A 24925-nucleotide genomic window follows, 5' to 3' on the forward strand; every position below is an offset into this window, starting at 1 on the left:
GTTTGAAAGAGCAACACGGACTCTGGCTGAAAAGGTCAGAATACATCACTATATATATATATATATATATAGTATGTTTATGTATATATATATATATATATATATATATATATATATATATATATATATATATATATATATTTCAAAACATTAGGAACACCTTCCTAATATTGAGTTGCACCTCCTTTTGCCCTCAGAACAGCCTCAATTCGTCGGGGTGTGGACTGTACAAGGTGTCGAAAGAATTCCACAGGGATGCTGGACCATGTTGACTGCAATGCTTCCCACAGTTGTGTCATGTTGGCTGGTAGTGGATGTCTACTCTAAATAGCTCATTCCATCTCATCCCACAGATGCTCAATTGGATTGAGATGTGGTGACTGGGCAGGCCACTGCAATAAGCTGAATTCACTGTCATGTTCGTGGAACCATTCCTGGACAATCCTAGCCTTGTGGCATAGGGCATTATCCTGCTGAAAATATCCATTAGCAGATGGATAGACCTGATTGGCAATGATGTTCAGATATCCTGTGGCATACAAACGTTGCTCCACTTTTATCAAGCGGCCCAGTGTATGCCATTGTAGTGATGGCTTTCTGCATGAGGTATTAATGATGTTATTAATTGTAAGTTTTACATTGTATGTGTGTCTTTTATAGTTAAGTTCTTTTTAATCATTTTTGAAATTGTGTGAATGTGTTTTTATAGTTGTTTTAATGTGCTTACTAATTCAGTATTGTGTAAGTTTTGAGTTCATTTCCCATTGGCAAAACCAGCTATGTGCAGTTTTGCAAAGCCTAACACGACTGAAAGTCAGAGATGGGTATCTGAGCTAAATGCCAAAAGGCAGGAGATTAGCAGAAATAGTGTGAGATGGGGGAGGGGATGCACCTTGCTAGGTACAACATGGTATGCAGCCCCCTCTTTTCCCCTCCAGAGGGAATGTGCAATGATAGAGTGGAAACCCCTATCATTGAACAGAAGTAAAACAAATGGGAGTGGAGTCAACAGTTGTTTACAAAGGTATAAATACCCAAAATGGTAAAGTGTTGTCAATCTTTTCATCTCTTTCGAATTGACTCCATGGATATCCATGCTTTCTGATACAAACGTATGCACTGAGCTGTGCTGAGGCCTTGTCCGAAATCACTTTAAATCTTGTGCTTATATGATTGTATTGGAGGTATTCCTTTCTTGTATATAAAGTGTTTTTGAATCAAAAACTATTTGTCAGCTTAATCTTTTTCACTACACCATGAAAACACACCTCACACCATCATACCACTTCCACCAGCCTGCAATGTTGATGGATGCATGTACTCATGTGGTTTCCTCCATACCCTAGTCCTACCATCAGTGTGAAACAGCAGGAGCCGTGATTCATCAGACCAGGCAATGTTTTTTAATCCTCCAGTGTTTTTGTTCCTTAGCCCACTGTAACCACAGTTTCTTGTCTTTTGCTGAAATAAGTGGAACTCTGTTAGGTCATCGGCTGTCATACTCCATTTGTGTCAAAGTATGAGTTGTGCATTCTTTATGGGTCTTTCGGCACCAGTGTTGTACCGGACTATCAGTTGACTAACTGTAGCCCATCTATTGCTCTGCACAATTCGAGTCAGCCGTCTTTGGCCTCTTTCATCAATGAGCCGTTTTCGACCAATGGCCTGCCGTTGGCTGGATGTCCTTTGGGTGGTGTTGCAGTTCTTGACACACTCAAACCGGCGTGCCTGACACCTACTACCATACCCCGTTCAAAGGGAAAAAAATCTTTTTCTTGCCCATTTACCCTCTGAATGGCACACATACGCAATCCGTGTCTCAGTTGTGTCAAGGCTTAAAAATCCTTCTTTAACCCGTCTCCCCTTCATCTACACTGATTGAAGTGGATTTAACAGGTTACATCAATAAGGGATCATAGCTTTCACCTGGATTCACCTCGTCAGTCTATTTAATGGAAAGAGCAGGTGTTCCTAATGTTTTTTACATTCAGTGCAGTGTAATATAGTCGCAAATTTAATTTAATTCATTGTTTATTAAAAATAAATTGCACACGTTAGTTTATTGTGAATTTCTGCACCAAAAGTGCCATCTCATTAGAAACTGGATACAAGTTGTGACGATGGGCGGAGTTTCAAATGATACTAAGGCAGTAAGGAGAGCAGCTGCGATGAAGACTGAAGCCGGATCTTGAGGTGAGTTTTTAAACTCGTTATGTGAGGGTCACACATATTCTAGTACATTTTCAGCCTTTTGGATCTCAAAATAGGTTTTTGTTAGTTGTTGGACACCCTCGCGTCCAAGTTTTGCCAGATTAAGTTGACGATCGAAGACCAGACTTTACGCACCAATCCGACCGCAGTGTCGGGACAGTACCTCAGTTTCCTGCAGACGCTTAAAATCCAGGTGGTAATTCGGGGGGTCGTGTCTGGCCTTGTCGTTACCTGCTTTTCTAAGAGATTTCCTGACTGACAGGATGTGGCAAAGTGGTGAATACGTGCAGGTGAGTGCAGTGCAGAGTGGATTAATCACACAGACAAATGATTTACAGGTGCAAGGGTGTTTATTAATGATTATAATGTCTTATGGCAAAACCTGCAAACAATAGCAATGATTGAAGTGGTACAGCGGCGTGTATCACTCCTGTTTGTAATCCCACAGGTTTGACCCGCAACCAAAAAGTCCTGTCTTTTCTCACCCACACAAAACACAGAGACAGACACAGTTCCGACAGTGAGTGATTTTAGTGCTAGTGGTGCAAAGACAGTTCCTGTAGTGGAGAAGGTGACTTGTGATATCCAGGTTTACGCTGGCTTGTGGCTGCAGCTCCGGATTGTGTTTTACTATTGTTTTTGTGAGAAGACAAACAACACAAGACACACAGTGTTAGTAAACAGACTGACAAAACACTCACAGCTTTCGGTTTCACTTTATACAGGCTCCTTCTAGGTAGTTTGGTATAACCATATGCAAAGGAACAGATCACTGAAGCTACGCCCCCTATTTATACCCTTGCCCATGACCCCTAGGTTAATGAGCGCATTGACTCCTCCAATCCTCAGATGCCACGCCGTCTACCATCTGGGACAGTGAGCTTGGGTGCCGTAGCTCCGCCTGCTTCCTAAATGGCTGACTTCCACCTACCCTATGGAATAAATTATCTTGCCATTTGCTTAAGGTTACTCTGTTCCTTCTTTCTAGTGCCCTCACAGGTCAGGAAGGAGCTCTAACACCAAGCATCATTCGATCTCTGTCAGGTGAAATGTCACTCATTTTTGGCAGTGAGTTTGTAACTAACAACAAATAAAATGGCAGTTTATCATGGAATTTAGAATGTAATGGTGCGTAGTGATTTATTCAGTGTAAAGCAGCTCATTAGTATGCAAGCCATGGTATACGCTATATATACGCATGATTATATGATACTTTTTAACCAATCAGAGGTTGCTATTTTTCCAAACTATGTTATATACAGTGCCTTGCAAAAGTATTCAGACCCCTGACCAATTCTCTCATATTGCTGAATTACATATGGTACATATATATATATATATATATATATATATATATATATATATATATATATATATATATATATATATATACGTTTGTGGCCCTGTAGCCATGGGCGCTAATATCTACTTTAAGGTGGGGGGGATGAAACTTGTGGCAATTTAAGAAAATAAGGCGTGACGTCATGACAAATTCTTCTAAACACAGATGGCAAGTATTGAAATGGTAGCGATAACAAATGTTCTTAATATACCTAATGGTAAACGACAACTACAGTATATATTACTTTCATCTATCATGCCTTTGCACAGAAAAGTCACAGTACTGCACTCCCTTCACTGACTCATCACAGTGTAACCAGGGAAAACGTGTGAAACCAGTCGGCTTGAAAACCCTTTTATTGCTAAAAATCGGTATAATACTTGTAAATGGCGTAGGCTGTTTTGGATTTTGCATCAAAACGATGCTTAAATTCCCTTTGCTACCAACTAACTCATTACTTTCATCTGCAGCAGTAGGCTTTTAAGAAGTATCAATATAGCCGACCCTGTATTAAAATAAATACATCTACTGTGTCTCCTGCTTTATGCAGTTCTTTATTAAACAGTTTATTACCACTATCTATGCATTGGTTTCATATGTGTGGAAGCTAGCTAGATAATACAAGTTGGCAACAAGTTGTGTATCAGGTCGAAATTACACTTGGTGAAACGATAAGCTACATTTCATCAAAACTTTTTTCTATCTCAATTTTGTTTTCACTTTGCGTATTTTCACCCATCCCCTTAATCAAACATAATCATGTCAAAGCATTTTCGGTAATTAACAGAAGATTCATGAAGTTTCCCAAAATCATTTGTGTGTAAGATTAGCCCTTATATTTCAGAAATAAAAAATAAATTAAAAAAGTCCTACCTCACTAACTTCTGTCAGTTTTTCACTGCTACCATCTAGTTGTTGCACTCCACTGTTATGTTTGTTTGTTTGTTTGTTTTGCAGGTACCTTCCTAAAACAAAAGCTAATTTCCATTTGTAAAATCAAAAACATTACGCATCAACTTCATCAATGACACGTGTGCAAGCAATGACACTTGTCGGGTTTACAGGCTCGGACTAGTTAATTGTGTAAAATAAGGAGGGGTGGAGAATATGGTGCATTCCAGTCCCAACAAAACAAGTTAACCATTCTGAATGATAAAGTGTTTAAAAATATTGTTAAGGGGTCGTAAAAGTGTGTGTGTGTGGGTTTGTGTGTGTGGTGGGGGGGACAAATAGATGTACTGTCCCCCCACTACGAAGAGGGGGTGGGACTTGACCCCCTCATCCCCCCTGTGATCTGTGCCTAAGCTTGCTGTGCATTGCCAAAAATGTGTGTGTTTTGAGTACATATCATGTGTGATTTTTGGGGAATTCAACGTCAGTTTATTTAGCTGCACAGGTTTATGTTTGATGATTTAAACTCTTAACGCTTTGGTACAAAAGTCAGGCCGAGTAGATGGATCATAAAAATCACATAAAGATGCCTGACTGGGTAACGGGTTTACAATACATGATTCAGTACCTTGTATTTGCTGTTGTTGTACATTTCCAATCCGACGTCTCTGATTCACGTCTTCCTCAACTGTTGTTTATTTTTCGTGAGAGTAGGAGGTTGACAGTTCTGCTGCTGCACTATACTTCCATCTGCTGTTGTCGGCCCACTTTTAAACCATTTACTGTCCACCTACGTAGCTCTGATTTGATAGCGTGTTTTGACTGACAGTACTACTTTGCCACAGTTTATTTTTGAACCACCAGGTGAAAAGTTTTTAGTTTTTGTTTTTCGATAATGGACTTCGAAAAAAAAAAAATTTGGTATGGGCAAAGATATTACAGAATATCTTTGGTATGGGCCCCAGCAGAGGCTGGGCCCGGGTGCAGTCGCATCCCTCGCACCCTCCCCCTGACGTCGTTTTACTTTTTACTTTTAAGCTTCTCGCTGTAGGGGAATATTTGCATAGAACCATTCATGTAGTTGTTTGTTGCTACCCTGTACTACCATTATTCACCGAGTTATATGTTTTAAAACAATTTGAGTTTATGAAATGTATTAAAACTGCAGGTACATGTCACTGAAAACCAAACTGTGGATGGTGTGACAACTGAGCTGGCTCCAGCTTATCTGTTAATTACCCCAACTGAGCTGGCTCCAGCTTATCTGTTGATCTTTATTGTGTTACCTCGTAAATACCTGTCCCCCCTGTTGTTGTTGCCACAACTGAGCACAAGATTTTTAATTACTCCTAGCAGAGGACAAGCTAACGACCTCACCTCTGCCAGAACACGTTTAAATAAAAACAAAACAATAACAAAACAAGGCTACACCGTCATATTTATCCATTTGCAGTACACTTTTCCCTTTTCAGTCCAAATTCTTGTCCAATATCATCAAAAAAACATAAAGCACAGGTCTCTAGTAATTTTTTTCTCCGGAAAAAGCCAAGAAAACCTTTCAAAGGCCAAGTGAGACCGATAGGAGCCTAATGAAGCCGAAAAAAGGCGTATCTCATAGTCCCATGCACTACAGAGATAATACAAACATAAACAAAGGATATAGCTGCTTATTCAGTTTGTGGCTGGCATCTCCCTCTTCCGGGGTTCCAGTAACACGATCTCCTGCCGTGAAACTGCTGCAGGGAGAGCTGGTCTCCTGACCTCCACCCCTCTTCTTCATGACCGGCAGCTCCCTTCCGTGGGGCTCCGCCCACAGCACTTCCCATTGCCATGCTGGACTGGCAGCAACCCCAGGCGAAGCAGAGCTGGCAGCAACCCCAGATGAAACATAGCCGGCAGTGACCCCAGGCGAAGCAGAGCCGGCAACGACCCAAGGCAAAGCGGAACCGGCAGTAACCATAGGAGATATAAAAGGCACAGCTGTCCCAGGCAAAGCAGCACAACAGGCAGCCTCAAGCGATGCGGAACAGCAGGCAGCCCCAGGCGATGCGGAGCAGCAGGGACCCAAGGAGATCCAGACTTGGCATCCCTGAGAGGAGCAGGGCAGGCATCCTTGGGCAGTACAAGGCAGGCATCCCTGGGCGGTGATGCCCGGATGAAGCAGAGCTGGCGACTCCAGGCGACGGTGGCAGCGGATCCTTGGGAGGCGATGGTGGCAGCGGACCCTCAGGAGGCGACGGCGGCAGGAGCTCCACTTCTCCCTGTGAGGGAGCTAGGACTGTTGGTGGTGCTGGAGTTAGCCCTCTTTGCAGATTTTCCCCTGTGCTCCCCCTCAGCAACCTATGCAGGGGCTGCTGAGGACTGCCAGCATCCTGCCCTGGTCCCTCTGGCAGTGGTGGAGACAGAGGCAACTCCTGCTTCCCTGCTCCTAGCGGTGGTGGAGGCAGAGGCAGCTCCTGCTGCTCTTCTCCAGGTGGTGAAGGGGGCAGGGGCTCCTCCCCTTCTAGCTGCGAAGGCAGGGCCTCCTCCCCTTCTGACTGCGAAGGCAGCAGGGGCTCCTTCCATTCTGGCTGCGAAGGCAGCAGGGGCTCCTCCCCTTCTGGCTTCGAAGGTGGCATGGGCTCCTCCCCTTCTGGCTGCGAAGGCGACATGGGCTCCTCCCCTTCTGGCTGTAAAAGCGGCAGGGGCTCCTCCCCTTCTGGCTACAGCTAGGGGAACAACAGGCATGCTCTTTTGAAGAAGAAAAGAGTTTTCTTTGAAGTTTTTCTGAGGCATGATCGAAGGAGATTTGACAACTACGAAAATTTATGCAGTGAGCTACAAAGGTTGATATTTGTGGTGAATTTACAACAATGTCTGACTCAGAGCTAACAAGTGAAAAGTCATGTTGCAGGTTGTCTGATTAAGTTTTAGATTTCTGTTCAAGCTCAGAAGATGATTTGAGAGCTTACTACACAGGAAATGTACAGACCCAGTCTGGATTACAGTGGAGTAAAGCTTCAGGAAGCATTCTAACAGGCACTTTTTTCAAGGAAATAACAAGTTATTCCTGTATGTGTCTCTGAATCTTCTGATGCTCTGTTATTTTTCATCTTTTGTGGGGTGAAACTTATGTAATGAATACAAACAGAAAGAATCCTAATAAAGCAATTAGCAAGACGTGAATGCTTACTAACTTGTCAGAAACTAAATTTTTTGGGAGTTTGTCAAGGTGTGAGTGATGTGGGGAAGAAGTGACTGTCCAAACAGTTACCTATCACTTCCAGAACGTCCGTATTTTAATAAATTAAATCATACAATCCTCCCCCTCTACCAGCAATGGTATGGGGGAGTAAATGTGGCGGGTTTATACTCCCAAACAAAAAACAGACAAATCTCCCATGCCAACAATTTCACCTTTGTGCATGGAAAAGTGCTCAGGGGTGTTGGCTGTGCTTGTACTGTACTGTGCAGAGGTAATGGTGCTCCCGGTGTATGTGCAGGCTTTGCTCGGGCTGTGGTGTGCTGTGCAGAGGTAGTGGTGCTCCCAGGTGTATGTGCTGGCTGTGCTCGTGCTGTAGTGTATAGAGGTAGTGGTGCTCCTGGATGCATGTTATGGCTGTGCTCTTGCTGTACTGTACCGTGCAGAGGTGGTGCTCCTGGATGTATGTGCTGTGCTGTGCAGAGGTAGTGGTGCTCCCAGGTCTATGTGCTGGCTGTGCTCGTATTGTTCTGTGCAGAGGTAGTGGTGCTCCCAGGTCTATGTGCTGTGCTGTGCAGAGGTAGTGGTGCTCCCAGGTGTATGTGCTGGCTGTGCTGTGCTGTGCAGAGGTAGTGGTGCTTCCAGGAGTATGTGCTGGCTGTGCTTTTACTGTAATGTGTAGAGGTAGTGGTGTTTCCAGGTGTACGTGCTGGCTATGCTCATGCTGTGCTGTGCTGTGCAGAGACGGTGGTGCTTCCAGGTTTATGTGCTGGTTTCGTGGTGACAGCTCCCAGTCCTACTCGTCCTCTACAAAACAAACAAACAACAGTAGAACTCCAGCACATTAGTGTCAGCATAAGGAGCCGTACTCATGTAGCTGGGTCCCCTTTGTACTGCCAGACTCCTCCCCTTGATCAGCATAGCGCCACAGTCTAGCCAGTCATTGAGTGCCCCCCAGCTGATCACAATATAATTGTTTAACAGTCTTGCAACTATGTCATTTCTCCAAGACAGTCGACTTCCAGTTATGTCCTACCATCAAGTTGGCCCATTTCTGTAAAAGCGTACCAACAACCTTAACTAGCGTCCTTCCTGGTTGGGAGGTAGACTTGCAGCTCAGATTCCTTCTCTCCTCATCACAGGGATTTAGGCTATCAATGGAGCATTGTGTGTAGGACAAGGTGAGGGTTATTCAGGGAGTAGTATCAGAGAAGAAGCCACAGCGCTTACAGATAACGGCAGACAAGGAGAACACTATTGCACCCTGTGAGAGAGTGACACTAGCAAGTAAGGGTCTGTTATCAGAGGAATGCCTTCATCTGCCCTGGGAATAGTCTGCAGTCTGCTACTTTTGAATTCCACTTGGATAACCAGCAAATCCCAATGGCTGATGAAGTGGTGTTTCTCCTGAGTCACTGGGGACTTGGTGCAGAATGTAGTTAGGGCATCTAATCAAATGGCTCTCATTTTAAGTCACTTGGCACCTCTACCAGTCTTGCATTTATTACTGTTCTCATTTTCCTTTAGTATTTTCCCATGTATGTGTGTATGTATATAGAAATGCATCCTACCTGGATTATTTCTATAATACATTAGTTAGGACTGTCAGACAGATTTGTATCTCACTGCTTAAGTTTTGGCTGATTTCACCTCAGTTCACACCCTTTATAGTAGAAGTGTTTTTCTAAATGTTGTTGCTATGGGTTTTGTTTATGCTTGGTCTAAGAATGCTGCTTGTGTTATACATAATTTAAAAATGATCCTTTCCTCCCAATCTGTGCACATAAGAAGTTCATCATTAACTGGTTTGGTTTCTGCCTGTCAATTATATTAGTTGTATTATAAAACCTTCAAAAAGGGAGACCATATGATGCAGTTTTTATTAACTTTGTAATCAAAGTCATAAATGAGCACTCTCTGAACTGAAATCTACAGTCTACTTATGCGCAATATGTATTAATTAATCTCTAGTCTTAACACCATTTGTCTTGCAAACATGAGGTCTACGGTAACACCGGGAGTTGTTTCAGTTCTTCAAAACACTTGGATTCATGTTGGTCTTCTGGTGCTAGTATTTGATAGGACTCTTGATGATCTGTATGATTTACCCTCAAAACTCACCGAATAAGAATAACGAAACACAGAATTAACCTTGAATTAAGTATACAACGTCGAGGGGATTAAAATCCATTTTGCATAATAAGGGTTAAGGCCAGATAATAGAAGGTGATAATATAGCTAGCCATTCAAGGAAAAGCAGTTGTACTAAAGGGCCAAAAAATGCACAGTATAATTCAAATAATGTTCTAGATATAGCAGCAAGAAATCCCAAGCTACAAATTAACGTAAGTCTTGGTAAAGATCCTTAATTGCACAACAAATGGGACAACATGCAACGGAAATATAAAATATAGCTAATATTCATATATTAAAACTGGCTTTTAATAAAGACTGCTCAAAAGGTGGTACATACCATATGAAGGCATTCAATACATGCCATAGACAGGTGGTCCTTCTAATGAGACTGTCTGTTTGTTGTCCAATAGAATCCTACTCAGATTCATGAGACCAAGCATTCAGGGTTTGACACCCGGGTCGCCCCGAGTGTGTACCAGGGTTGTAGAGCAGTGTGCTGAGGGCAATTGGAAGCTCTGCCTTCCTAGATTTTGAATTCTGGCTCACAAATGGTTGGATCCAGGATAGCTACCCATTCACATTTGGCTTAGTTCAGCTTTATGTTCATGCACATGTTCACTGCCAAGTTTGCATATGATTAGCCTACTTGTACCCACATACAACCAAAGTAAGCTGGAGAAGTTCTTAACCTTTTCCTTCCAAATAAGGCATATTTTCCAAAACATCACACACCCAGTAGATGCCTGTATTGTGCGATATGGGATACATACTTAGGTATCTCTCCAGTGCAAGTCTCTGGTTCAGAGGCCTTGTGTTATTCAATTCAAAGCACTAGCTTTTAAAGTGATTTTGTCAGAGTAAAAAAAGCTGCATTATTTAGACATCTTTCACATGTACAGTATTTGCATGTCCTTTTCTCCTTTCTTTATCTAGTTTTAATAAGTCAGAGTGACCTCTAATAGATTTTCTGTATTATCTTAAGATAAATGTAATGTCACCTCAACCTGCCTGTTCACAACCTTCAACTAACCTCCACTGGTCTTCCCAATAGATGCAAATCCTTGCGTTTCTGTTAACACATCTACAGAACCTGTGACCATGTCTCTGACTTTGTTCATGTCAATGCTTTTGCTTTTATCAAATCCTATCAACGCTGCACTGCATTGTGTTTATCAGGAACACAATGTCAGTTCCAAGCCAATGGGTACTACTGCTGGAATTCAGTTGCCAAGACATGAGTTAGTTCTATGAGTATTTTAAGGTAAATGTTCTCTTGCGCTTCTTGTTTAAAAAAATAAATAAACAGAGGATGGCAAAACCATTTCTTGTGACATAATCCATATAGTAGGGTGTGGCAAGTATCCATTATAATTATAGACATTTTGTATGAGTTAAAGCACTTTTTGAAGGGAGAGGGACTAGTACTTCACAGAGCTTAATAAAACTGTCAAAATAATACACCTTTGTTTTTAAAGATGTAAATCCTTGTTAAATAAACAGTAAAGCACTGTCTGGTAATTGCTTGTATGAAATCAGTCCCAGAATTGCTCCCTGGACAATCTCTAAGTATAAGGAATGGGTTTTCTCCACAATCCTTCCACATACTATCCTGTTTAAAAATGGAGATGGATTTATCAAGAGTTGATTTGCAAATTCCCCCAACTGGACAGGAAATCAAGGACCAATGTTCCATGTATCTTTGAGTGGATTTATCTTGACATTTATTACGCAGAAAAAAAGAATACAGGTGGTAAGCAAGTTCAGTAGGATTCAAAGGATAAATAATAAGTTATAGTTGTAAATTTCATGCACGACGTCAGCCGAATGTAGACTGTATTACATAACAAGCGATCATACCCAGGGGTTCATTTGTAAGCAAAAAAGTAACAGTTCTCAAAGGCACTGAACTTTCAAATTCCGGAGGGTTTCTACAATCAGAACCATAAGTCTTATTCAATTGATTAATTAATGTAATGAAAGGAAACTGCTAATTTACCTGTAAGTATTGGTTTGTATATGGTGTGGCAAATCTGCCATTAAGAGAACCTAACTTTTTTGTTTCTTCTGTGTGTGTCTCTGCATAGAGTTTTGCACATCATTGCTTTTATGCAGACAGTTTAGTAAAATAAACCACCTATACTGAAATATTCATTACAGTACCCTTTCGCCATTCAGTCCATGACACAGAAATGCATTTAGTTTTTTATTGTTATTTTATGTTATGTTGTGGCAAAGTTAACAGGTGCAGAGGTGATGCAGTGCAGAAATGAAACAGACAGAGATTTGTAATCTGGTATGGAAAAGAGTATTTTATTGTTTATAATCCAGATCTGGCGACCAAATAATAAACTGGAGTTTGCAGCCCTAAACAATAAATATGGATATCTCTCCCACAATATACAAGCATGGTCACCAGTCCTGGGTACGTGCTGTAGTGCTTGTGGTGGGTAATACAGTTTATAGAGTGAAAATGGTGTAGTGCTGTCCTGGGTTTAATGCTGGCCATTAGCGACAACTCCGGAACATGTAAGTCGTCTTTAAAACACAAGTAACAATTATAGTTAAGACGAACAAACAAACACTCACAGTATTTTTACAGGTTACTACACAGGTCCTTCCGGGTTATATCTTGTAACCAAAACAAAGAAAAAGATTAACGATTCTCCGGCCCCTATATGCTATCACGCATGACCCCTTGGTAAACGATTGCAGCTGCCTTTATTGCTTGCAGCTACTACCTCGTTTACCTTCCAGGTCAACACGTTCCTGCAACAGAGTCTTGCTTTCTTCCAGGCTGACCGACTTCCTGACCCTGGAAAAGAACTGTCAGGCCAGCCCATCCAAAGACTTTCCCTTTCACTACTTAGTACCCTCACAGGTTGGGAGGAAGTTTTCCAACCAGAACTCATTATATTTCTGTCTGATATGTATACAAAGTTTTTTTTTTGCTTTTTTTCCCCATAAGGTTCATCATTTGAAAATTTTAATTCTCACATGTCAGACAAAAAGGTACTGGATCTGAGATCCAGTGCAATCCAGCACAAAATAACCCCTGATAATACCTAACTTCTTGCAACAAATGTCCATGAAAACATTCATCAGATGTTGATAAGGTTTACTGTAGTCTTCAATAGCCACACCTATGTAAACATTCTGATACTCGAAAAGACTTAAGAAGTGTATATTATGTTTCATCTTTTTTGGTTAAGCAGGTTAAATCCACATTGTCTTTATAGTTGATAATCCTAAAGAGGGCACAGCATGTACAGCAAATTGCAGCATTCTTTAAATGACAGCCTTGTTGTTTACCTCTCATCTCAGAAGTCTTATCTCAGACTTCTGATATATTTTCTAACAGAACAAAATGAATGGAGATTATCCAACATGTTTTCTAATGCCGCATACTTAGTTTCTCTCTAAGGTTAATGTTATCCATCTGGATTTGTCTCTTGATATTACCTTTGCAATCCTGCATGTTGCCTCCAGGAAGTCTACTGTCCTTTAACATCAAGGCACATACTTTATTTGGTCCTTATCTGTTTTTGTCTTCCTTTATGATGGGGCTTCAGCTCAGAGCTGTTAATGCAACCACAATCTTAAAAGTGGTGATTTGTCATAAGCATGGTATGTCTAATCATTAGTGCATGACAACCTCGCCTCTGCATTGTGTTTTTTTATCCTTAAATTTAAATAGAAAGGGTATTGGGTATCCATTTCGTCTGCATTTATTTAGGAAATCTTCAAAACATTTGTGTCCCTTCTTGTCTTGATGCATTTTAATACTAGGTTGCCTCTGCTTTGAGCGGTTCTTTTTGTATTTGTTGACACGATAGTTGAATGGTGATGTTACAGAGCAGGAAGTAACCACATACAGCAAGGTACTACAGGGCGAGTTGCTAATGCGCATAATAAATAAAATGTTTATACAAAACACTTTACACAAAAAAGGCACGTTGGCCAAAACAAATAATGAACAGACAAACAAGTAAACAAGTATCATGCTGGTCCTAATTCAGCACGATTAGCTATTGTTTATAATTTTTGCTTTCAGTTACATTCCTCCTCTGAACAATCCAACCCTGACTGAGGTTTTTGCATCTTTTATGACCTAAAACAACAGTTAAAAAAAATACATTTAAATAACAATAATACAAAATAATACAAACAACACAGGGGCAAGGTATACCCTGTCACAGGATTGTACCGGTATAAACTTTTAGGCCTACTTTTTCCTCCTATCATGATAAAATCTAGCTTAGCCTATATCTTTAGTATGTGTCTGGCAGCAGTGTGGTTTCATTTATGTACTTTCCATCAGCATATTTATCTTTGCAAAACAGAATTTTATGTTTGCTAATGATAAAACATCTACACCCATCATTTGTTATTTAAGCAGTTTTTACAGTTTGTGGACGATTCATTCTAAACTATTTAATAAAATCCTTTTTTTTTTCAGTACTGCATAAATTATTTGACAAAAATCCCCAAATTAACACATCAGGAAAAATAAATTCTGGTTGCCAATGCAAAGTGCTCCTGCTTTTAATTCAAGGCTTAGCTGCATCCCGCCTGTTAATCACTATTTATTATATTAATAAATATTTCATTATTATGAAATATATACAATATTTCATTTTGGCATATGCTTCCTTTCTCCATTTTTAGTTTTCATGAACATTTTCCCAGTGGTCTATTATTTCTTTTGAAGCAGGTTTTATTAGCAGGAGTCATGCAGACTTTGCCTCGCTTTCCTTTTGTGGAATTTTTGTGGGTGTTTCATTCTCCATCACCGACTGCAGTATTTGCACTTCACTGTTGGAATCAATCACTCAGGGCTGTAGAGTTCTTCAGGTTGGCACCACATGTGCACTCGTCCATTTGTCGAGAACATGGTGAAGGATGATTCATCTGACCATATCACATTTTTCCACTGCTCAGTAGTCCATTGCCTGTCTCTTTGCACCACTGGACTCGCAAACGTGCACTGCCAGGTGTGATGAGCGGTTTGTGCACTGCAAACCAACTATGGTATCCCGCTCTGTGGAGTTCTCGGCGAAACTAGCTGCTCACGTCCCGGGTTGAAATTTGCAGTCAATTAATCTGCAGTTGCTCGCCTGTTTTGCATTGCTCTTCGAATTAATGCACAGATCTCGATCCTGGAGTGTGCACTTCCAACCACTGTTGCCCTTTGCTGATGATGCCTTTCTCTCGGAGTTCCATGCCGACATCACCTTAGACACCGTTGCTCGTGAAACGTCAACAAGTTGAGCTGTCTTGGTCCCTGAAGCTCCTGCCAAACACGCCCCAAAAGTCACCCCTCTTTCAAAGTCGCTGAGGTCTCCATGCTAGCCATAATTATACGCAACCAGGCCTGTCCAGCATTTTTATACATGACCCTAAGCATGCTGGGATGTTATTTGCTTAATTAACGCATGAGCCACACCTGTGTGGAAGCCCTTGCTTTCAATATACTTGGTGTCCTTCATTTACCCAGGTGCTTCCATTTTTTGTGCACTACCTGTATTTTTCTCTATTACTTTGAGTGTTGTTTTAAATATGATATATGAACTGTTAGTGTACAACTAATACAAATACAGTATACCCCACTGTATTGCCATTTCATGTTGTCAGCTAAGGATGCTTTATTTGTATAAGTGTAAATCTCATTGGAATTGATGGACAAGCAAATCCATCTCCTGGAAACTAAAATGTCTCCTACATACTCCAAATCAACTGAAATGGCAATGCAGAAACCAGAAATATCACCACCACAAGCAGCAACACTAGGATTTATATGTAACCATTTTGTATAATAAATTTTCCATTAATACAATCCCTTTGGGGAAATTTGCTCTTGACGTAATTGTTTATCATTTGGAACGCTATGTGCCTTACACACTCGACCACAGTATAAATACTATGATCTTATTTTGCCAGAAGTGTTGTCTTGTGCAGAGAAAAGAATCATCTGACAACCTTTTGCTGTAAAGGAGGAGCGACAGCAAAATTTGACTAAATAAAAATGGAATATTGTTAACAAAATAAATATACCCTGCTTTTGTTTTGAATAAAGTCTGCCCTGCCCAAGTTCTATGAAAATTAAAAGATCCCATTGACATCTTTTGAAGAAGAGAAAACCACTGCTCTCTAAAAACAACATTGCTGCCCTTCTGAAGTTCGCCAAATAGCACATTGATCCATAAGAGTTCTGGAACAATGTTCTGTAAACAGATGAGTCAAAGGTAGAACTTTTTGGCCTCAATGAGAAATGTTATGTTTGGCGAAAACCAAACACTGTGTTCGAACAGAAGATCCTCATCCCAACCATCAAGCATGGTGGTGGGAGTGTGATGGTTTGAGGCTTCTTTGCTGCCTCAGGACCTGGACGGCTTGCCATCATTGACACAACCATGAATTCTGCATTGTATCAGAAGATTCTAGAGGAGAATGTCAGGCCATCCGTCCATGAGCTGAAGCTGAACCGAAAGTGGGTCATCCAGCAAAACAGTGATCCTAAACATACAAGCAGATCTACAAAAGAATGGCTGCAGATGAAGAAATTCCATGTTTTAGAATGGCATAGTCAAAGTCCTGACCTAAACCCCATCGAAATGTTGTGGCAGGACCTGAAGAGAGCTGTCCATGCAAGGAAGCCCTCAAATGTCAACGAGTTGAAACAGTTCTGTAAGGAGGAATGGGCCAAAATTCCTCAAAACCGATGTGAGAGACCAACAGTTACAGGAAATGCTTAGTTGAAGTCATTGCTGCTCAAGGGGGTACCACCAGTTACTGAATCTAAAGGTTCACATACTTGTTCACACATGGATATTGACTGTTGAATCATTTGTGTATAAATAAATGTTGAAAAAGGGCATAGATTAAGATCTAATAACATTTTAGGTTTGATATATGTGAAATATGTGAAAATCCTAAGGGGTTCACAAACCCTTTTCTTGGCACTTATATTTATGTAGGCAGTGTGGTCCATTGGTTAAAATCCAGGGCTTGTAACCAGAAGGTCACCGATTCAGATCTCAACCCCTTCCACTCACTGACTCATTCTGTAACCCTGAGCAAGTCACTTAACCTCCTTGTCCTCCATCCTGTGGATGGGATGTTAATTCAATGTCCTATTGTAAGCGACTCTGCATGTAATGAACAGTTCACTTTGTGATGGTGGTGCACTATGAAAGGCACCATATAAAAACAAAGATATTATCACATAGTATTTCTATAGCCTTGTATAGCTTACATTTTTGGGACTACACTCATTACGGGGAAAGCCTGAAAAGCACATGAACCATTATTCTTCGATTCAGATTGGGTTGGGTCGGGTATTATGATAACAGTTCCGTGTCTGTTATTTTGGGAAGGTTACTTATTAATAATAGAAAACTTTCTTCTATTTCTTTTTTTAATTACTAGAAGTCTTATTGCATTTATTTAAATAGATCTGGTTATAATGTATTTTGACTAGTATCCTTGCTGAACTGATCTATCTAGATTGTTTACTGTAGATGATACATTATCCTTTTGTAATAAAGTTTAAACCTTTTTGCATCCTTTTTCCTGGACTGATATTTCTAATAAACCTAGTAGTACTGAGGGGCAGAATACCAAGATCCCAGTTGCATACAAGCTATTGATGCAGAATACTAATATATTTATTTAGTTTTTTTTTATTATTACAAGAAGTTTTGAAACACAACACTAATGCACCTTCCAGCTCTGCCTATGACCTGTAATAAGACCCACCTCCTTTGGGGTCGGTGACCATTTGATCGAAACAGAAGAGAGAAGGCCACTAGCTCTCTTCCTGTAGCACAACAACACAAATAAACCATGGGAGCCCACGAGAATCTGCATAACTTTCCTCAGATATTCTATCCTTTGCAAAACAAAAACAAAAAACAACAACCATAACCTTAAAAAGGCAAGTAAGCCAAACAAAATACAAATCCTTCCAGTCTCAAAATCAGCCTTTCCAGTACTAGAGGGATATGCTGAATTAATTTGGTATGTGTCAGTACTCGATTCCTGACTAACTACAGTTTCAATAGAGCACACTTCAGTAATCCAGCCAGAATAGAAAAGAAGTCAATAGAGAAAGGCATGAACAAGAACTGAAGAGGAACCCATGATACAACACAGATGCCCTTTATTCTTTTGATATGCATAGAACACAAGCATAACTGTGCTTATTAATTAAATCATATTTTGTTGTGTTATTTTAATTACAAGATTGAAAGGTAAAAAATGCAAGAATCATTGAGCTTCCAACTGAGAAAGGTCCCTAATGGCTCAAATAAGTGTTAAATATATTCTCCATTTTATCTCTTCTCAATTCTCTTTCATGCCTCCCAAATCAAATTCACCAATGGCATTACATTAGCTTTTGAAACTTTATTATAATTTATTTACAGATGAATGTTCTAGCCTTGACAACCAATATAACCTCATAGTTTCTTATCTAAATCTCAGATGTACTATCTTTATTCCCATCTTACTTATATTAGCAAATGTACTAATGACGGATAGTCTACAGCTGTGCTAAGCTTTAAACAGCCCTGATGATTTAGACCAAGCAGTTGGTTAGGTGGTTTGAGCATTTTCTATTTTTTTATTTTTTATTCATGGAACGTTTTCTTTTATCAGAGAAATTTGGAGTTCATTAATGTATTTGTGTCAGAGCAGAGCTCTGCCCTTTATAAAGGCAGGGATGGGGTTAAATTCCCCTGCCTGCCTGGGTTTATTGTGTTCAGGTGGTTGGGGTTGATTAAAGTAATTAACGATCAATCAGCACCCACCCACCTGACATAAAAGGAGGCCTCGGCTTCCCATTATAGAGAGGAGGGAGTTGGGAAAGCAAGCTGGTGTTTGTGCTTGTTGGTTTTTTTTGGTTTGCTGTTTTGTGTTTTTAATATTTTCTGATCCAGTGACGGCATCGCCCAGCCTTTGTAAGTCTTGTTCTGTGTCTTTCTATTTGCGCTTAAATAACTTTGTTTTGGCCCTTGTGCCCTTTTATTTTGTGCTTATTTATAATAAAAGTAGTATTTTTTTTTAACTGCAGTCTGTCTCTGGGCCCCTATCCACTCGCCAGCCTGTCACACTTGATGTCAGAGGTGGTATATAGCGCCTTCAGGAGGCTCAGAGCAGTATTGCAGGGTTTTTTTTTTGGGGGGGGACAATTTTTTTAAAGATAAATAAACAAAACAAAATAATAAAGAAATGGAATACTGGAGCCGGAGTGATGGCTTTGAGGATCTAGAGGACCTCCTCGGTGGTCTAGAGGACCAAGGCTGGTGCCTTGCCTGTGGGGAGTTCGGGCACCGGTGGTGCGTTGCCCCTACCAAGAAGGAGAGGAGGAACTGGCCCAGGAGAGGAAGGTGAGGAGGAGGCAGAGAAGGGGAAAGGGGAAGAGGAAGGCAGAGCGTCCACCGCCCAAGTCTCCACCAGAAGAGGAAGAATGCCTGCTGGTTTTTCCTCCAGAGGGAGAGAAGCCGTCGCTGCTGACTCCAGAGCCAGAGAGTGAGGAGCCGCTGTTCCCAGAGCCCAGAGGGGAGGAGCTGCCACTCCCAGAGGCCAGAGGGGAGGAGCCATGGACCAAGGAGCCAGAAGGGGAGAAGGCGGATGCTCTACAGCAGCCTTTACATGTGCTACTGAGAGGAGCCCAGCGGAGGTGCACCCGATCGTTAAGGCAGGTACTAGTCCTGCCTCAGAGGCCACTAGAATGGCCACAGCCCCTGCCGCCGGTGGTGGTGGTGGTGGTGGTGGTGGTGGTGGTGGGGGGGGGGGGCTGCAGCTGTTGCCGCCGGAGGAGCTGGAACTGTCTTCACTGGCCGACAGTGAGGAGGAAATCTGGCCTCTGCCACCCTGGCCAGAGGTTCCTGCACTGTTGACCACGCTTGCACCCCCCAAGGATGCCTGCCTTGCACCGCCCAGGGATGCCACGCCCGCTCCATTCAGGGATGCCACATTTGGATCGCCTGGGGTTGCCTGCTGCTTCACATCGCCTGGGGCTGCTGGTGTCTCCTTTTTGTCTCCTAGGGTTGCTGAGGGTCCGCTGCCGCCGTCGCCTCCCGAGGGTCCGCTGCTGTCGTCCCCGCCTCCGCCACCAGAGGGAGCCAGGCCGCTGTCCCCGAAGGGTCCGACGCCACCAGAGGGTCTGACCCTGCTAGGTGGACCCACACCGTCCGCGGAGACCACTCCCACACTGTCCAGGGGTGGTGTCTGCCCGCCAATGCTGCATCTGCTGGAGGGTCCAGGTCCCATGACAGCATCGCCTTACTTCCTTGGAAATCCGGGGCCCCCTCAACCAAAGAAGGCTTGGGAGCTCCGACATCAACCCAGCCCACCACCGCCCACCCAAGGGACATAATTGGACTCTTGGGGGGAGTTGGCCGATTGCGGCCTGCGTACTTTGTACGTGGGGGGAGGTGTGTGGCAGAGCAGAGCTCTGCCCTTTAACTTGGCAGGGATAGGGTTAAATTCACCTACCTGCCTGGGTTTATTGTGTTCAGGTGGCTGGGGTTGATTAGAGTAATTAACGACCAATCAGCACCCAGCCACCTGACATAAAAGGAGGCCTTGTCTTCCCATTAGGGAGAGGAGGGAGCTGAGGAAGCAAGCTGGTGTTTGTGCTTGCTGTTTTTTTTGGTTTGCTCTTTTGTGTTTTCTTTTTTGTATTTTTTGATCCAGTGAAGGCATCGCCCAGCCTGCAAACCTTTATTTTTGTAAGTCCTGTTCTGTGTCTTACCTTTGTTTTGGCCCTTGTGCCCTTTTATTTTGTGCTTATTTATTTGAACTGTAGTCTGTCTCTGGGCCTCTAGCCACTCGCCAGCCTGTCACAGTATTGATAAAAAAAAAAGACAGCGCTGAAGTATAGCAGATTTTTGAAAAGCATAGATAGAACGCATACATGCTGCTTACTCTTCTCCAAGTTTACAGTTTGTTTATTGGTTTAAGTACAGTAGAAATCCACAACCTAGATGGGGCCTGTATTTTGTAATAATACATTTACGAAGTGCTGCTGAAATGGTGCACTGGTGTTGTGCAATCATTTTCTACATGCACATTTTTTTATTTTTTTATTTGAAAAGTAGAGGAAGTAGTTTGGCCGACCACAGTTTTTTGATTTATCTTATAATTGAAATATCACTACCACCTCCACAGTTGATTTAGTGAGAAAGAAGACATACTGCTAATCTGTAAAGGAAAATTAATTAACCTGTCATTGCTACAACACAGTTTCAGTCAAGTATCAGGTTTTTTATGGCATGGGTACATCTTTCCTGTGTCATTAACAGGGGTTAAATTGGTGTGTAATGGTCCAGAATGGCAGTCCACCTCTTCAGGATTCCATTCTTGGTCTTTTGATTGAAAGTAGGATTCTGTTCCCCTTACACGGGCCACGACCATTCCACCTCTTTTAAAATCCCAGTTTAACCACTAGTCATTATAGAATATTTCAGCGTGTCAGATACTGTGGAAAATTAATTTAATCTCTTCAATACCTGGGGCTGGTTTTTCAAAATTTTTAATCTGGATTCATTTATCAAAACTTTTAATCTATATCTTTATCAAGATCACTTTTATCTGGATCATTTTGATCTGGTTTTTCAGAAAATGTCACTACTAGATTTCATTTGTTCAGATTACAAATAATCACAATCACGGAATACTTTTTTTTTTATTATTTTTTATTATTATTATTATTTATTTTATTATTTATTTATTTATTTATATTATGAAGTAATCTCGATCAAAAAATACAAGATTACAAAATCAAGATCATTTTTATCTAGATAACACATTGAAGAATTGTCCCCAGGCAACTACATAGTCCTTAAAATTAGGTACTGAATCTTAATCATGTTTGAAGAATTATCATAGCAATAAGTCAGAGGGCTAAAGAGGAGTTTGAGGTTTGAATGGATTCTCACCTGCAGTCTTACTTGTGGAGATAGAGGCACAGTATCACTGTCATTACTGGTTTCACTATTTCAGTATGTTATATGGCTGTTTTGGTAGCAGCTAAAGTGTATGTATTTTTTTCTACAATGGAACCAATATAATTTTGTTCTTGTATTATTATTAATAAAGAGCACTGTGCGTTGTACTGCCTTAACGCTATGCTGTTTATCAACTTCTGTTCAAATTCAGGTTTCAAAATTGTATGTAATAATGAAACAAATGAAAGTTTTTTTTTTTTTTTTTTTTTGTCTCATTTTTACATTGGTACCAAACTATATCTTTTCTAGACATCAACAGGTGTCTGCTGGTCTGAGTGGAATTATCTGTACTATGCTGTAACTAAGAAATGTTTCAAGATTTTAATACAACACTTTGATAAATATTAAGAAGTTTGTTAATTCATAGTAGAATATAGCACTATTCAGAATATGAGCATACTGTTCTCTATCAGACTAGAAACTTTACTGGTAATCATTAAGCGGAAATAAGTTTTATTAAAATGTCTCTAAAAGTGGAATGGACTTGCTGCTACTATAGATGCTGTGTCTATAGTTTATGCTTATGTTAATGTATCTTACAGATGTCCTTCAAAAGAATGTATTACAAAGGCAGGTCACATTACTGTACTTTAGGTGCTGAGGTCCCAAGCTGCCAGTTGCAATTATCTGAAAAATAACATGCTGTTCCCAGCGGCATGCCACAGAGAATTGCTGCACACACCCAAGCAGAGCCCACAGACATAACCTTGCAAGAGGTGCATTAGATGTATTTACTTTGGATGCAGCAATTTCAAAAACTATTTAACATAGATCATGGAGTATTTGATATGTGGGGAAATGGCAATCATAGCAATTGCATTGCTCCTTAAGAAAGTAGTTTCTACTGAAAGCCTATCAAGAAACCTAACAATCTAAATTATTATTACATTTACTCATATTCTCAAAGGAAGAAGAATAAAGGTTAGGCTTCATAGTTCAAAACATATGTATAAAGAAGAAAGAAAATAAAACATTCAAGGAAAAGTAATGCATTGTTAAATGTTCATAATTAATCATTGATCTGGTCATAGAGTTCTACATTAGGGAAGCAGTCTTAATAGTTCATCATGCATTGTTTGGTTGAGTCACGTGGTTAAGTACGCATGTACTGTACAATGTTCAGCATCTAGTTGAATAGATACACATTGCGTACTTTGATATCAAAAGCATGGCTTCAGTTCAGTTACTTGTAAACACACAATATAAGTTTGATACTTATTCTGTTGGTGCAAGCAAAACAAAGTTTTCTTAACACAGCTGTCCTCTCTGAAGAAGTCAGCTGTGCAGCAGCCAATGCAGTATCTCTGTGAAGGCTGTAGGCAAAAGCTTTCACGTTCCAGAGGGAGCCTATCTTCTCTGGCACAGCTTTGAAAATTACATCATTGCGTCTTTGTTGAAGAACTTCAGAGTTTGATGTGTTGAGAGTGATGAGATGTTTTGAAGAAAGAGCGAATCTAGCAATAATCCAAAAAGAGCCCAGAGAGTCCAGAGAGAAGCGAAGAAAATCCTTGTTTTAAGTTTAAATAACACGATGCATAGGCGTTCCCTTGTACTGTAAACAAATCCTTGTCTGTGCTTCCATTGGTTCACAATATTTGAAAGACAATTGCGTGTCAAACAGGGTTTGTTAGAAATGGAATATATCTGCTTTTTATCATTTAAACCTCCTTTTCAATATAACTTTAGTTACATTCATTAGAGAAGCATATTAGTTTCAGTTTCATTATCTGTACAAAATTATGATTACAAGCATATAAAACATGTCATAATACAATCAAAGGATCATATTTAAAAATAGTTATTAGTTTATAATATTAATTTAATAAAACACAATAAACACTTCACATTTATTGGGAAACTTACTTAAAATAACTATTAAACTTGTGTCCAAATGATTCTTAAAGCATTTTAACTAGCTTTTAACACAGTAATGGTACAACTGTATCATCCCTATAGCTTGCTTTGGTAAGTTTTATGACACCTTAGGAGGCCAGACAATCAGATAGCATTTTGGAAGGCAAGCTTCAAAGAGTTAACACAGTTTGTGTCCTGTACCTTATCTACAACCTTTGTAGTAGATCTGGTTAAGAATATCCTGGAATTGGTGTTAAAAACCCAATCCCCACAACATGTCAATACAGACAACATAATCAGGTATCTGAGAAATGCTTATATTAAAATTAATGTAACCATGTATTTCCTTGATAAAATGATGAAAATTACCTGTAAACGAAGGTATGATTTTGAATATAGGAATAATGGTTGATGTGTGACACTCTGTCAAGAGTTCAAAAAACAAAGGCTACGAGATGCTCCAACGACATGAGCATCTAGCTCTGACAAAAAATAAACTCACTAAAGGTGACAATATGCAGAATAAACCAATCACCTGACGAAATGAGCATTAAAAACAGAGAAGTATTTCTTCAACAAATGGAGAAGTAGCTTTGCTGTGGGACCCGATATACTTGTTGATATTGTACGCATTTCATTGTTCTGTTTGCAATTTGTGCTACCCTACTTATATCTGGAACAAGTAAGCAAGTTAGTTTTTTCCCAGAGTGATATTAGATGGGTAAGAAATCAGTTGTATGATTGGTGAATATGATTGTTAAGCAAATAAATGATATTATCAGGAGCTTGTCTCCATCGACTACCATCATATTCCGCCGGGGACATGAAACGGATATGAATGGTGGGTATATATAGAGAGAAAATGAGATAGATTCATGTAGATTCAAAGGCCAATACAATAGATGCATCTGGATAATATCATGCTAAACAAATGAAGTCAGAACACTATGGTTTATTTTCTGGTGTTATTATTTCACAATTACTTCTACATGAGCTGTATAATCTTTCATTTCATATTCTCTATGCGAGGTAGAAAGTACATGAAAAAATGTAATGGCAAGAAATTGTTCCCTTTCAAGTGGAATGACAACCATTACTGAATGGGAAGAGCCCTCTCTGAACGCCACAGCTGGGGGCTCCATGCTGCCCCTTCTACATATATCACAAAGGGAGGAATTCCGGGCCATGATGAAGCACGCAGCTGCTGTTACGGATGTTCTCTGGCTAGCAGAACAGGAGGGGAAGGGAAACCATTTCCTTAAACAAAAAGGGCACCCACAACAAGCCCTACCCTTGTGC

The sequence above is a fragment of the Polyodon spathula genome, chromosome 14 (assembly GCF_017654505.1).
Source record: "Polyodon spathula isolate WHYD16114869_AA chromosome 14, ASM1765450v1, whole genome shotgun sequence".
Lineage (NCBI taxonomy): Eukaryota > Metazoa > Chordata > Actinopteri > Acipenseriformes > Polyodontidae > Polyodon > Polyodon spathula.